Genomic DNA, 16,660 nt, shown 5'->3' on the forward strand with positions numbered 1-16,660 from the left:
TTGACAAACGCTTTTCTGCATCGATTGACAGGATCATATGGTTCTTATCTTTTCTTTTATTAATGTGATATATCACATTGATTGATTTGCAAATATTAAGCCAGCCCTGCAGCCCAGGAATGAATCTCACTTGATCATAGAGAATAATTCTTTTTATATGCTGTTGAATTCGATTTGCTTGTATCTTATTGAGAATTTTTGCACCCATGTTCATCAGGGATATTGGCCTGTAATTCTTCTTTTTAATGAGGTCTCTGTCTGGTTTGGGAATCAAGGTAATGCTGGCTTCATAGAATGTGTCTGGAAGCTTTCCTTCCATTTCTATTTTTTTGGAACAGCTTGAGAAGGGTAGGTATTAACTCTGCTTTAAATGTCTGGTAGAATTGCCCTGGGAAGTCATCTGGCCCAGGACTCTCATTTGTTGGGAGATTTTGATAACTGATTCAATTTCTTCACTAGTTATCGGTCTGTTAAAATTTTCTATTTTTTCCTCTTTGAGTTTTTGGAAGTGTGTGGGTGCTTAGGAATTTGTCCATTTCTTCCAGGTTGTCCATTTTGTTGGCATGTAATTTTTCATAGTATTCCCTGGTAATTGCTTATATTGCTGAGAGATTTGTTGTAATAATTCCATTTTCATTCATGTTTTTAGCAGTTTGGGTCATCTCCCTTTTCTCTTTGAGAAGCCTGGCTAGAGGTTTATAAATTTTGTTTATTTTTTTCAAAAAAACAACTCTTGGTTTCTTTGATCTGCTCTACAGTGTTTTAGATTCTATATTGTTTATTTCTTCTCTGACCTTTATAATTTCTCCTCTTCTTTTGGGTTTGGGGTGTCTTTGCTGTGCTGTTTCTATTTCCTTTAGGTATGCTGTTAGATATTGTATTTGGGATTTTTCTTGTTTCTTGAGATAGGCCTGGATTGCAATGTATTTTCCTCTCAGGATTGCCTTCACTGCATCTCAAAGCATTTGGATTGTTGTATTTTCATTTTCATTTGTTTCCATATATTTTTTAATTTCTTCTCTAATTTCCTGGTTGACCCATTCATTCTTTAGTAGGATGTTCGTTAACCTCCATGCTTTTGGAGGTTTTCCAGACTTTTTCCTGTTGTTGATTTCAAGTTTCATAGCATTGTGATCTGAAAGTGTGTATGGTATGATCTCAATTCTTTTATACTTATAAAGGGGTGTTTTGTATCCAGTATGTAATCTATCTTGGAGAATGTTCCATGTGCACTCGAGAAGAAAGTATATTCTGTTGCTTTGGGATGCAGAGTTCTAAATATATCTGTCAAGTCCATCTGATCTAATGTATCATTCAGGGCCCTTGTTTCTTTATTGACCGTGTGTCTAGATGATCTATCCATTTCTGTAAGTGGAGTGTTAAAGTCCCCTGCAATTACCGCATTCTTGTCAATAAGGTTGCTTATGTTTGTGAGTAATTGTTTTATATATTTGGGGGCTCTGGTATTCGGCACATAGATATTTATAACTGTTAGCTCTTCCTGATGGATAGACCCTGTAATTATTATATAATGCCCTTCTTCATCTCTTGTTACAGCCTTTAATTTAAAGTCTAGTTTGTCTGATGCAAGTATGGCTACTCCAGGCTTTCTTTTGACTTCCAGTAGCATGATAGATAGTTCTCCGTACCCTCACTTTCAATTTGAAGGTGTCCTCAGGTCTAAAATGACTCTCTTGTAGACAGCAAATAGATGGGTCTTGTGTTTTGTTTCTCCATTCTGTTATCCTATGTCTTGGTTGGAGCTTTTAGTCAATTTAGATTCAGTGTTATTATTGAAAGATATGGGTTTAGAGTCATTGTGATGTCTGTAGGTTTCATGCTTGTAGTGGTGTCTTGGTACTTCGTGGTCCTTGCAACATTTCACTCACAGAATCCCCCTTAGGATCTCTTGTAGGACTGGTTAGTGGTGATGAATGCCTTCAGTTTTTGTTTGTTTAGGAAGACCTTTATCTCTCCTTCCATTCTGAATGGCAGACTTGCTGGATAAAGGATTCTCAGGTGCATATTCTTTCTGTTCATCACATTGAAGATTTCCTGCCATTCCTTTCTGGCCTGTCAAGTTTCAATAGATAGGTCTGCTACTACCCTTATGCATCTGCCTTTGTATCTTAGGGTGGGTTTATCCCTAGCTACTTTCAGAATTCTCTCTTTATCCTTGTATTTTGCCAGTTTCACTATGATATGTCATGCAGAAGATTGATTCAAGTTACGTCTGAAGGGAGTTCTCTATGCCTCTTGGATTTCAATGCCTTTTCCCTTCCCCAGATCAGGGAAGTTCTCAGCTATGATTTATTCAAGTACCCCTCCAGCCCCTTTCTCTTTGTCTTCCTCTTCTGGAATTCTTATTATACAGATATTGTTCCGTTTGATTGCATCACTTAGTTCTCTAATTCTCACCTCATACTCCTGGATTTTTTTTTAATCTCTCTTTTTCTCAGCTTCCTCTTTTCCCATAATTTTATCTTCTAATTCACCTATTCTCTCCTCTGCCTCTTCAATCTGTGCTGTGGCTGCCTCCATTTTACTTTGCATCTCATTTATAGCATTTTTAAAATTCCTCATGACTAATTTTTAGCTCCTTGATCTCTGTAGCAACAGATTCTCTGCTGTACTGTATGCTTTTTTCAAGCCCAACGGTTAATTTTACAACTATTATTCTAAATTCTTGTTCCGTAATATTGCTTAACTCAATTTTGATCAATCCTTTTGCTGTCGTTACCTCCTGGAGTTTCTTTTGAGGAGAATTCTTCCGTTTTGTCATTTTGGGTTGTCCCTGCCACAGCTCTAACCTGCAGGGCACTTCCCCTGTGCTGTCTGGTGAAACTTGTGTTGGTGGGCAGGGCCACAGTGAGACTGGATGTCTGCCCCCAGCTGACTGCTGGGACCACAGTCAGACTGGTGTGTACCTTATAGTCCCCTCTCCCAGGGGCAGAACTCACTGTGGAGTGGTGTGGCCCCTGTCTGGGCTGCTTGCACACTGCCAGGTTTGTGGTGCTGCTTTGATGGGATCTGTCCAAGAGCGTATTACATGGGGTGGATCCGTAAGGTGCATAGGGGCATGAGGAGCAGGCTTAGCTAGCTTTGCCTTCAGTGTTTCCCTGCAGAAGAGGCCCTGCAGCACCAGGAGGGAGGCAGGCCCATCAGAGTGATGGATCCACAGAAACATAGTTTTTGGCATTGGCACAGTGCAAGCAAGTTCGGTGAAGGGAATTGGTTCCCTTTCAAATTCTGTCTGGGGGATGGGACAGGGAAATGGCTCTTGCCAGAGCTTTTATTCCCTCCGAGCTCTGTCCTTCTGGGGCTCAACAAATCTCCCTCCCAGCATCCTCTTGCCTTCTCTGCTCTCTGAGAGCAGAGCTGTTGACTTTTAACTTTCCAGATGTTAAGTCCAGCTGGCTGTCAGACCTCATGGAATCCGGCCCCTCCGCTTTTGCAAGCCAGATTTTGGGGACTCTTCTTTGCCCTGCAGGCAGCTCCCCACCACCCTGGCTTCCTCCCACCCGTCCGTGTAGCAGACACAGCCTCTCCACCCTTCCTACCCTCTTCTGTTGGCCTCTTGTATACGCTTGCCTCTGGAGAGTGCATTCTGCTAGTCTTCCAGGGGTTTTCTGGGTTATTTAGGCAGATATGGGTGGAATCTATGTGATCAGCAGTGTGAAGTGAGTCCAGCATCCTCCTATGCTTCCATCTTCTAAAGGACTTTATTAAAGCAAGATTTTACCAAATAGAGAATACCAATTAAGAAGTAGAGACATTAAAAAAAAAAACAAACTCAATGGTATTTTTAGAATTGAAAAGTATCGTAACTGAAATGTAAAATTCACTAGCGGGACTCAAAAAAGCAGATTTCATTTGAAAGAAGAAATAATTTGAAAATAGTTCAATTGAAATGATGTGATCTGAGAAAAAAAGAAAAAAAATGAACAAACACATAAAGACAGCCTGAGGGATCTGCTATAACAAGCATATCAATATAGGCAGAATGTGAATCCCAGAAGAGAGAAAAGAGGTAAAGGAATAATGGCCAAAACCTCCCAAAAGTTTACGGGAAAACATTAATCTACATGTCCTAGCAGCTCAGTAAACTACAAGTAAAATCAATTCAAATACAGCCATACTTAGGAGCCTCATAGCCAAACTTCTGAAAGACAAAGACAAAAAGAAAATCTCCAAAGCTGCAAAAGAGAAGTGAATCAGTATCTACAAGAAATCCTAAATAAAGCTAACAGCTGACTTCTCATAAAATGTCAAGGAGGCCAGAGGCAGTGGAAGAATAAATTTAAATATCTGAAAGAAAAAGACTGTTAATCAAGAATTCTATATCTAGTAAAATTGTCCTTCAAAAATGAAAAGAGATCATTAATTCAACAAAAGTGTCAGAGTAAAGACTTCTGAAAATTATCTCCTCCATAAAAGGAATGAAAACCTGACAATATTGACAGAATCCTTCCCCTGCCGCCCAGAACTCTGGAAATAAATCAAAGGCTTAAAGCAATTTAGGGAGTTTTTTCCCATAGAAAAACAGCTGAATCTTGATAAGAACAGCAAGATTTTTGGTGTCTTAACTTTCCCTATTTCCATTCCCTTCTTTCCAACTCTGTGATTGCTTGAAATCCAAGTCTATAGAAAAACTAGTGAAAACTAGCAGCCAGTACCCAAGTGGTAAAAAAAAAAAAAAAGGTTAGAGCTTCTTCAAAACCTCATTCCCAGAAAATTTACATTATTTGGTTTGTCTTCTAGTTCCCTATAACTCCTATTGTTAAAGCTGTCTTTATTTGACCTGACTCGGAGCATAACTAATACGAAAACCCTTGCCCCAGGGGCATTTGTTGAAAACCTCTGGAGGTAGTTGTTCAACTTCATGCCTGCCCAAGGTGGTAAATAACAGTTGGAACAAATAACAGGCTAACCAAAAAGCTTGAAAGAAAAAGCTGGGGATTTATATGTTGACAGTACCATTGAAAAGCTATGGCATATTCCTGAGAAAGTAGAAGTCTACAGGCATATGTAGAACAATGTTCATTCCAGAATGTGTGCATGTTCATGAAAGACAGAAAGCCCTAAGTGCTTATGTCTACCTGATATTAAGGTTCTGAACAAGCAAGATGTGAAGGCTCATGCAGTCACCAACTGCCTCACTAGATGCTGACAAGCACAAGGAGTATCTTGGCAAAAGCTAAAAGATTTGTTTCAGATATTTACAGAAATTTCTGTCCATATTGTTAGCTGATCACTCAGCTAAATGAGGTGGCCAGACACTACAAGAATACACATTTTAAAGAATTCATTTGAAAAAGCTCCTAGACAAATAAACAACCACTACCACCACCACAACAAAACAGCAGCAAAAACAAACTCTGGATAGAATTTGATCTCCAGGGTTGCAACATATTATTTAATATGTACCAGTTTTTAAGATCAGCACAAAAAAATATGAGACATGCAAAGAAACAAAACATGTGATCGTTATACAGGAAAACAAAAATCAGTCAATAGAAGCTGTTCCTGAGGAAGTGTAAATAATTGACTTAACATACAAAGATTTTAAGTCAGCTATTTTAAATGCTTAAAGAACCAAAATAAAAGATGTCTAAAAAACCTAAAAGAACATTTGAGGACAATGTTTTGCCAAATATAAAATATCAATGAAGTGGTAAAACAATTTTTAAAAATTAAAATTCTAGAGCTAAAAAGTAAAATGACAAAAAATTGACTGGAGTGGCTCAACACAGATGCAAGTAAGCAGTATAAAAAATAAGCAAATGTGAAGATGGGTCGATTGAGATTATCTAATTTTAGAAACAGAAAAAATAAAGAAAAATTAACAAAGCCAGCAAAACTATCCTTCAAGAAAAAAGTTATCTCCATGTAAAAACTAAGAATTTTTGCTAGCAAACCTATTTATGAGAAATAGTAAAGAGAGTACTCCATGTTTAAATAGAAAGGTAATAGGGACACCTAGGTGGCTTAGTCAGTTAAGCTTCAGACTTCAGCTCAGGTTATGATCTCATGGTTCCTGAGTTTGAGCCCTGCATTAGGCTCTGTGTTGACAGCTCAGAGCCTGGAGTCTGTTTCACATTCTGTGTCTCCATCTCTCTTTCTGTCTCTCCCCTGCTCATGTTCTTTCTTTCTCTCAAAAATAAATAAAATTATTTTTTTAAATAAAAAACAATATACAGGACTTAGAATCCACACGAAGAAAGAGCACTACAGAGTAAACACAAATAAGAGTTGCAGTGCATACAACATATAAACATGTAGTTTGTATGACAATAGTGACATGAATGAGGAAAGAATGAACAGACCTTTTTGGAAGCAGAATTTTATATACTACTGATAATAAATTGCTTTTAATCCAAACCTATTTTAATTAGTTATAATGTTAATTGTAATCCCTAGAATATCCACCAAGAAATTAACTCAAAAGAAACTTTTAAAAATAATAAATAATAAAAAGGAAGAAATAAAAGAAATTTAAATGGTGCATTAGAAAAGATCTATTTAATGTAAATGGTAATAAAGAAACAAAATAATTTAAAAAGTGGAAGACATATATAAAACAAATAGCTAAATGGCAGACACAAATCTTACCTCATAAGTAAGTGCATTGAATGTAAATAAATTAGACACTCCAATCAAAAAGCAGTGACTGGCAGAATGGATTGATTTTTAAGAAAAACTTTTAAATATAGAGAACAATCCAGTGATTAACAGAAGGGAGGTGTGGGAAAGAATGGGCGGAATAAATAAAGAAGATTTAGAAGAAACTTTCAGTTATAAAATAAATAAGTCATATAGATGAAAAATACAGCTTAGGGAAGATAATCAGTAATATTGTAACTACATTTATCATGGTGAGTTTTGAGGAATGTCAAACCAAGCCTCAAATTACTATACCATTACATATTACATATACTTCAGCTTGAAAACTGATTATCTTATATATGGTCTTCAAGAGAGATATTTTAGATCAAAAGACACAAATAGCTAAAAAGTAAAAGGACATAAAAAGACATATCATGCAAATAGCAACCAAAAGAGGGCTGGAGGGACTATATGAATATCAGGCAAAATAGACTTTAAGACAAATACTGTTTCTAGAGAAAAAGAATAGTTTACAATGATTAAATTGTCAATATACCAAAACTTATAACAATTACAAACATACATGTATCCAACAAGAGGTTAATGAAGGAAATAAATAAAAATCTTTTAGAATTTGAGGGAGAAAAAAAGTAATTCATGAAGATAATCAGAAACTTCAATAGCCCACTTTCAAAAATAAACAGAAAAACTAGACTGCATATTATAAAGGAAATAGTAACTTTTAACAACACTGTGTACAAGATATACTTAACAGACATATAGATGTAGAACACTCCACTCAATAACAGAAGAATAAACATTCTTACATGTATATGGAACATTGTTTAATGTATACAATATGTTAGGCTATATAACAAGCCTTAATAAAGTTAAAGTTTTGCGGTGCCTGGGTGGCTCAGGTGGTGTCTGACTTTGTCTCAGGTCATGATCTCACAGTCCATGGGTTTGAGTGATATGTTGGGCTCTGTGCTGACAGCACGGAGCCTGGAGATGCTTCAGATTCTGTCTCCCTCTCTTTCTGCCCCTCCCCTTCTCTCTCTCTCTCTCTCTAAAATAAATAAACATTAAATTTTTTTAAATAAAGTTAAAAGTTTTGAAATCATACAAAGTATGTTTTCCTAAAAAAACAGGAATAAGATTACTAATCAATAACAGAAGAAAATCTAGAAAATTCATAAATATATAAAAATATAAACAACATATTCTTGAAAAAATAATGAGTCAAATGATAAATCATAAGGGGTATCATAAAATAGTTTGAGATGAATGGAAACAAAAGTATAATGTCCTAAAACTTCTGGGGCACAGAAAAAAAGTGATTGGAGATAGGCTTATAGCTGTAAACACCTATATGTATACTTTAAAAGAAATACCTTAGCTGACAAATGGATAAAGAAGATATGGATTATATATACAATGGAATACTACTTGACAATGAGAAAGAATGAAATCTGGACATTTGCAGCAACGTGGATGGAACTGTAGGGTATTATGCTAAGTGAAATAAGTCAGGCAGAGAAAGACAGATACTGTATGTCAGTCATATGTGGAAATTGAGAAACTTAACAGAAGACCATGGGGGAGGGGAAGGGGGAAAAATGTTACAGAGAGGGAGGCAGGCAAACCATAAGAGACTTTTAAGGACTGAGAACAAACTGAGGGTTGATAGGCGGTGGGGGAGAGGGGAAAGTGGGGGATGGGCATGGAGGAGGGCACTTTTTGGGATGAGCACTGGGTGTTGTATGGAAACCAATTTGACAATAAATTATATTTAAAAACCAATTTGACAATAAATTATATTTTAAAAAAACCCAAATGGACGGATCTTGAAAAAAAAGAGTATTTCTAAGTGTCAAAAAAAAAAAAACCCTCAGATAAATAACCTAACCTTACACTTTAAGAAACCAGAAATTAAGAGCAAACTAAATCCAAAGTAGAAAGGAAATAATAAAGATTAGAACTAAATAAATGAAATAGAAATAGAAAAACAGTATATAAAATAAAACTAAAGATTGTTTCTTTGAAAATACTAACAAAATTGAAAAATTTTAACTAGACTGATCAAGGAATAGAGTATTCAAATGACTAAAATCAAGAATAAAAGAGGGTGATGACATCACCAAAAATGATGTAATATGAAATAAAAATTCTCATTATAATTCTAGGAAGTCAAATCCAGTAATATATTAAAAATAATAGGGGCATCTGGGTGGCTCAGTCAGTTGAGCGTCCAACTTCAGCTCAGGTCATGATATTACAGTTTGGGTCTGAGCCCCGCGTTGGGCTCTGTGCTGACAGCTCAGAGCCAGGAGCCTGCTTCAAGTTCTGTGTCTCCCTCTCTCTCTCTGCCCCTCCCTGCCCCTGCTCACACTCCACTTTCTCTCTCTCTCAAAAATAACTAAACATTAAAAATTTTTCTTTAATAAAAATAATAACACACCATGACTAAGTGGATATTGTTCCAGGAATGAAAAGTTGTTTCAATAGACAAAAATCAATCAATTTAATACACTACATTTATATAATAAAATACAAAAACTGCAATATCATCTTAATATATTCAGGAGTAAAATTTGGCAAAACACAAAACCCTACACTCTTTCATTATGAAAACACTAAGACTATATCAATAAAATTAGGCATAGAAGGGACTATCATGAGTTAATACAGGGTATATATGGCTAATATCATAATAGTGAAAGAAGGAAAACTTTCTTCCTAAAATCAGGACAAACCGAATGTCCACTCTTATGACCTTTAATCAATCATTGTACTGGACTTTCTAGCTAGGGCAGTTAGACAACAAAAAAAGAAGTAAAATACATCTAATTTAGAAAGGAAGAGATAAAACTCTTTCTATTTGCAGATGACATGATCTTACATACAGGAAATCTTAGAAATATCCCCAGGAAGGGACCTGAGTGGCTCCATTGGTTAAGGGTCTGACTTCGGTTCAGATCATAATCTCAAGGTTCATGAGTTTAAGCCCCATGTCGGGGTCTCTGCTCAGTGCAGAGTCCGCTTCTCATTCTCTGCCTCCCTCTCTCTCTGTCCTTCCCCCGCTTGCATGCACACCTGTGTGCACACGCTCTCTCGCTCTCTCTCTCCCTCTCTCTCTCAAAAATAAACTTAAAAAAAAAAGAAATATCCTCAGGAAAAAAAACATCCAAACTAATGAGTTCAGCAAAATTGAGGGATACAAGCCCAATGTACAAAAAGTCAATTGAATTATATAAAGTGGCAATGTACAATCCTAGAAAGATATTTTAAAAATCAATTTCATTTAAAATGTCATGAAAAATAATACAGTAATTAGGAATAAATGTAAAAAGAAAGGAACAAGACTTATACTCTGAGAAAATTAAAAAAGATATTTTAAAGAATTAAATACCTAAATTATGAAATACATCCACATTCATGAATTGAAATGCTTAATATTTTTAATATGGAAATTCTCTCCCAAGTGATCTAGAGATTCAATGCAACCCTTATCAAATTCCAGCAGTCTATTGTGTTAAAATTGATAGGCTTATCCCCCCAAATTTTTATGAAATTTTGAAGTATCTGGAAACACCAAAAGAATCTTGGAAAAGAACAAAGTTAGGAGATTCATTTGTACTTCTTAATTTCAAAACTTTCTTCTAAAGATAGAATAATCAGGGTTCCTGGGTAGCTCGTTTGGTTAAGCATCTGACTCTTGATTTCTGCTCAGGTCATGATCCCAAGGTCATGGGATCAAGCCCTGCATTAAGCTCCATGCTGAGTGTGGAAACTGCTTGGGATTCTCTTTTGCCCCTCCCCTGCTTTCTCTCTCTATGCTGCCCTCTTGCTCTCTTACTCTCAAAATAAATAAAACTTTAAAAAAAAGATAGAGTAATCAGAACTGTGCAGTATTAGCATAAGGATACACATACATATTAATGGAATACAATTTAGAGACAAGAAATAAGCCCTTAAATTTATACTCAACTGTTTGTTATGTAGCCTGCCAAGACAATTCAATGGGGGAAAAGGATAGTCTTATCGACATATGATGTTGAGACAACTGCATATTCACAGGTAAAAGACTGAAGTTGGACTTTAACCTCACCTTGAACCATACATAGAAATTAATCTATGGAAAAATGATAAAAACAGGGAGGCAAAGCATAAGAGACTCTTAAATCCAGAGAACAAACTGCAGGTTACTGGAGGGGAGGTGGGGGGATGGACTAAATGGGTGATGGGCATTAAGGAGGGCACTTGTTGGGATGAGCACTGGGTGTCATATGTAAGTGATGAATCACTGGGTTTTACTGCTAAAACCAATACCACACTGTATGTTAACTAACTTGAATTTAAATAAATAGTATTTTAAAAATCTACTCAAAATTGATCAAAGACCTAAGTGTAAGAGAGCAAACTTATCAAATTTTTGGACGATATGGGTATCAGTTGCTGTGCTCTTGGATTAGTAAATTGTTTTTTAGATATGACATCAAAAACATAGCAATAAAAAAAATAGGTACATTGGATTTCATAAAGCTTTACATTAAGCTGTAAAAAAGCTTTTGTGCTTTGACATACTACCAAAGAAGTGAAATAACACCCCACACAATGGAGAAATATTTTCATATCACATATGTGATAGGGAATTAATATCCAGAATTACAACTTAACTGGCAACTAACCCAATTAAAAAGTGGGCAAAATTTATGAAAATAAATTTGACTTATTTTTATTAAGGTACAATTGCTATACAACATTACATTAGTTTCAGATGTAAAACATAATGATTTGATATTTGTATATATTATGCAATGATTACTACCTAAGTCTAGTTAACATCCACCACCTTACATAGTTACAGACTTTGTTTCTTATGATGAGAACTTTAGAGATATACTCAGCAATTTTTAAATATGAAATATAGGATCATTTACTAGAGCTGGCAAGATGTACATTACATACCCATGACTATTTATTTTATAACTGGAAGTTTTTACCTTTCCACTCCTCTTACAAGTTTGACCCATCTCCAACCCCCACCTCTGGCAATCAGCAATCTGTTCTTTATATCTACGAGTTTGTTTGTTTTTATGATTTCATATATAAGTGAGATTATATGGTATTTGTCTTTCTCTGATTTATTTCACTTAGCATAATGCCCTCATGTTTCATCCATGTTGCCACAAATAGCAAGATTTCATATATATAACACATTTTCTTTATCCATTCATCTGTTGGTGGACACTTAGAATATTTCTATATCTTGGCTAGTTATAAATAATGCTGCTATGAACATGGGGGTGTAGATATCTTTTTCAGTTAGTTTTTTTGTTTCCTTTGGATATATTCCCAGATATGGAATTGTTGGATCATATGGTAGCTCTATTTTTTAATTTTTAGAGGAGTCTCCATGCTGTTTTCCATAATAGTTGCAAGAACAGTTCACATTCCCACCAATAGTGCAGAGCATTCCTTTTTCTCCACATCCTTGCCACACTTGTTATTTCTTTTCTTTTTGATAATAGCCATTCTAACAGGTGTGATTTATGTCATTGTGGTTTTGATTTGCTTTTCTCTGATGATTATTGAATTTGATTATCTTTTCATGTTAGCTATATGTATATCTTCTTAGGAAAAATGTCTATTTATATCTTGTGCTCATTTTGTAATTGAATTGCTTATTATTGTTGTTTTGCTATTGAGTTGTAAGCCTCTTTTGCCAAAAGGTTGGGTGTAGGTTTCAATCTACTGTCTCTGCAATGTCCTGGGACTGCTCTCCTACCAAGAACTGTCTCTATGATTGTTACAGTCCCAGAGGACCCTGAAAACAAGCCCCCCTTGGCTGCAAGAGCCAGATGATCAATGTGTCTTCCCTAGGCAGCAGCCATAAAACTGGTGTACCAGATATAAAAACCAAGAGCTCCCTAGAAAGATGCTGGCACTCTGTGGCATGAGAGAAGGAGTATGCAAAATTAGTGCCCACCCTCTGAGGTCTCAGAAAAAGTTGCAGTCAAGTCAGGTATGTGTTTAATTAGATGCCTGTCCCTCAGGCTGAAGCTCTGATGATAAGCTAATAGGACTCTCTCACAGATGATGGAGCTCCTGAGTCTGTTGCCTTTTGCTGTGTCCTAGGGTTTATAGCTGTTTAATAACTTTTCTTCTGTAGGATACAGTCTTGTGAGATGTGTGAGTGTAAACCTCACTGGATACCAAAGCCAAGAGATGTAAAAGTGTCTCCTAGCAGCACCCACAAAAATCATGGCACCAGACAAGGGTAAAAGCTCCTTTCTGGAAGATACCATTGAGCTGGAGTGTGGCATAGAAAGTGATTTTGTGATCACAAATGACATGCCTACATCTCCACCACCTATTAAACTGAAGTTTAAACATAAAATGTATCTTTCCAAATACCGTTGTGTCCCATTCCCTTTGAACCTTTAGCCTCTATGGACACAGTATAGTACTTCAGTGTAGTAGATGAAATGATCTGACCACAAAATATCAACACCAGCCCTAAGCCCTCTTTGCAATTGAAAAAACTTGGGCAACAAGTATTAAGTGTCTACAATCCAGTTCTGCTGTTTTTTAACTAATATCTTGCTGCTTACTCTCCTTCTCAGGAGCTGGCAGGTGATAGAGTCAGTGCTGAGAAGGTGAGGACCATGCTTCTGAGAATCCATGATCAGGGCTGACAGGGGTTAGGAACAGATGGAAAAGATGCTGCACCCCTCAGTGACTTGCCAAAGCTTAGAACAGAGATATGGCTGGAATTCAGGTCATATCCCTTCCCTCATAAAAATGTACTTATATATGTTCCCCTAGCTATATAGACAGAGCTTCACAGAGTTGCATGATGAAATGAAAGCCATATGTTTGGAATCTTCTTGGGTTTCTTTAAATTTTTTTTAACATTTATTTATTTTTTTTTAGAGACAGAGAGAGACAGAGTGTGACCAGGAGAGGGACAGAGAGAGAGGAAGTCACAGATTCCGAATTAGGCTCCAGGCTCTGAGCTGTCAGCACAGAGCATGACAAGGGGGCTCAAACTCACAAACCGCAAGATCATGACCCAAGCCAAAGTTGGATGCTTAACTGACTGAGCCACCCAGGTGACCCTACCTGGGTTTCTTTTAAATACCAAAACCATTAAAGAGACTTTAGCCTCAGATAAGGGCTGGTGATTTGCAAAGTGCTGTCCGTTTTGAGATACAGACACCATGTTCTTATTTCAGAAGAGATTTTAGCAAGTTTAACATTGACCCCACTATTTCCAGGGTCCCACACTAGTACTCAAGTTACCTCTGCACTCATATCCCATAAGAGCTGTTGCTCTCCCCATATGCAGAGACTTTTCCTCTATCTACTTTTATTCACTCCATACTGCAGGTTGCACCTGGTATAGCGCAGGCCAAATGGAGCCCGCAAAATGCTCCCAGCCTGGCCAGACCCTGTCCCCTACTTACTTTTCACACAGACATCTCAGCCTATTTCTACATATATTTCTTCTGAGGGCTTAGCATATCACAGTGATGTAAGCCTCATTTAGCTGTAGTGACCACAGGAGCTCTAGAGCTGTGAAAATATCAATCCCTAGCATTGGCTTTTGGCCATTTTGAAGCCCTAATAGGGGTAAGCAGAATGGGTAGCATGAGACAGAGGAGAAAAGACACACCAGGGGACAGGAGACAGATGTGTTGAACCTCATAAATCATTTTGATGCATATCTTTTTCTACCTCTCATGGCCTCTTTTGTCCTTATTTGGATCTGAAAATTTGGCATCACACAGAAAACACTACTGTCCTTAGCTGGTAATTCCTCTGGCAAGAGGACTCTAGAAGAGTCAGCTCCTAGTCACCATTTATAAGCTAATCATTCAACTGAAGCACTAAGCAAAGCAATATCACACTAAATCAACAGTTCTGATTACATTTCTATGTATTTATCTTTGAGTAATACACAAAACACACATTAATTCCCCCCTTCTCCCCTCAGGCCATGCTCATTCATGATACCATAGGATCTGGAGAGATAGCCTTAGCCACAGTGATTTTCTGATCTGCTTTGGCATTACCTCTGGCTTTCAGTTAATCTGATCTGGAAGAGGATTCCAAGGGCCCCCATTAGTGTCCAATTTGAACACAATACACTTTTCCAGGAAGCAGCAATCAAAAGGGGGCACCAACAGGACCCCAGTGGAGAAGCAGTGTCTAGATTCAGAAGTTCTGACAAAGTGCAATAACTACTAATTCAAAAGAAGTCATATAATGGCTTTTAAAAGTAATGTCTCCTGGAATCAGCCCAGAAATCTTTAATAATATTGAGTTCTCTGCCAGTTATCATCAAGCCAATGATGTGAAGTCAGACACTGCTGACTGGTAACAGGTACCATGAGGCAACTCATGGTTTTCAGAACCATGAGTTCTGAAACATAGCTGCTGCTTATCACCAGGAAATCCATCCTTATGTAGCTACTAAGTTTGACTTTTCTCCTATCCATGTTGCAGACTTGCAAATCAATATCCAGGGTTTGATGACTTGCTCACATTTAACCTATGCCAGGACAGTGCATTAAGAAAAACTATTAAAGCTACAGGACCAATGAGAGCTTGTCCCTGTCAGATACTTTATACAGGCTGTCACATCAAATTCTCACAATCACCTTGGGATGTAAATAACATAACCCTCATGTTACATAAATAAATGCAGGTTCATGGGATTATATAACCTACCAAGGTTGCAAGGTTGCAAGGCTAGTGGGAGGCAATGATAAGATCTGAACTCAAGTCTATCAAAATGGCAGTTTTCTTTACACAATTTTGGCTTAAATGATTATCATCAATGTGCCATGGTAATATGCTGAACTATTAATTTTTGATCCTAATATTTTTACCTCCTCATCCCACCTGCCAATTCAGTCAGATTCGGGCCCTTTTATGGTAATTCCATCACTGAGCTGTTTTTTTTTTTTTTTTTCAAGAAAGAAAGAAAAAGCAGAGTGTCATTAGGCACAATTCTTGTCTATTTGTAAAAGCCCACAACCACCAGAAAAGTGATGCCAAATATCTACATCATGGAGAAAGTGACATTTAGAAGAGCAAGCAGTGATGAGAGAAAAGATTAAGGTAGAGAAAGGATACATGGTGTCCTGTGGCAGTAACTGCCTATCTGAGCTTCTTGTAGTGTCTGAGTTGACAATATGTCCAAGGAAGATGTGTAAAGTGCAAGAGACATTAACTCAGCACCAGAGTCTCCATCCTGACATAAATCCTAAGCCCTGGCACAGATCTACAAGAGTCCCCAGACCTGAAGGGACCACATGGACTAGGATATCTGATATCTAAGAGAGACCAGGGGAAACAGATGATCAGTGGCCAGAAGGCATTTCCCAATGCTTTAGGCACAACATATGCCATAGGAACTTTGCCCACCTGAACCATGAAAAAGAATGGCTCAGTAAGAGGGACTGAGATCAAAACAGCCCAGTAGGAGTAGACTGAGAACAAAGAATAAAGTAATTTAAAAGAAATAAAGTTTGCGAAGTTTGTCACCTTAGAATAAGGTTCCTATCTACTAATTTAATCTTGATGGAACCACCTTATATGTGTTAGCCCAGCCTCACACTGTATCATTTTGGAGAACTCTGACATTATTTAAGTTTATCCTTTTATTAGATTCAAAATGGATAAGGGAATTTGCCTGTTTTACATACAGATGGTCTTACTTCACATCGCATGCTCTTTCTGCTGAGCTAGGTGGATGGGAAGGCCACTGTGTGGGTTTCCCTGATGAGGGTAGAGTTGTGCCTGAGCTTATTGTGGGGGTAGGTACAGTGTGGGCTATGGCTGAGAATGTATGTATTAGTCAAGATTCTCCAGTGGCGCCTGGGTGGCTCAGTCGGTTAAGTGGCCAACTTCGGCTCAGGTCATGATCTCGCCGTCTGTGATTTTGAGCCCCGCGTCAGGCTCTGTGCTGACAGCTCAGAGCCTGGAGCCTGTTTCAGATTCTGTGTCTACCTCTCTCTGACCCTCCCCTGTTCATGCTCTG

The sequence above is a fragment of the Panthera onca genome, chromosome D1, assembly GCF_046562875.1.
Source record: "Panthera onca isolate mPanOnc1 chromosome D1, mPanOnc1 haplotype 2, whole genome shotgun sequence".
Classification (NCBI taxonomy): domain Eukaryota; kingdom Metazoa; phylum Chordata; class Mammalia; order Carnivora; family Felidae; genus Panthera; species Panthera onca.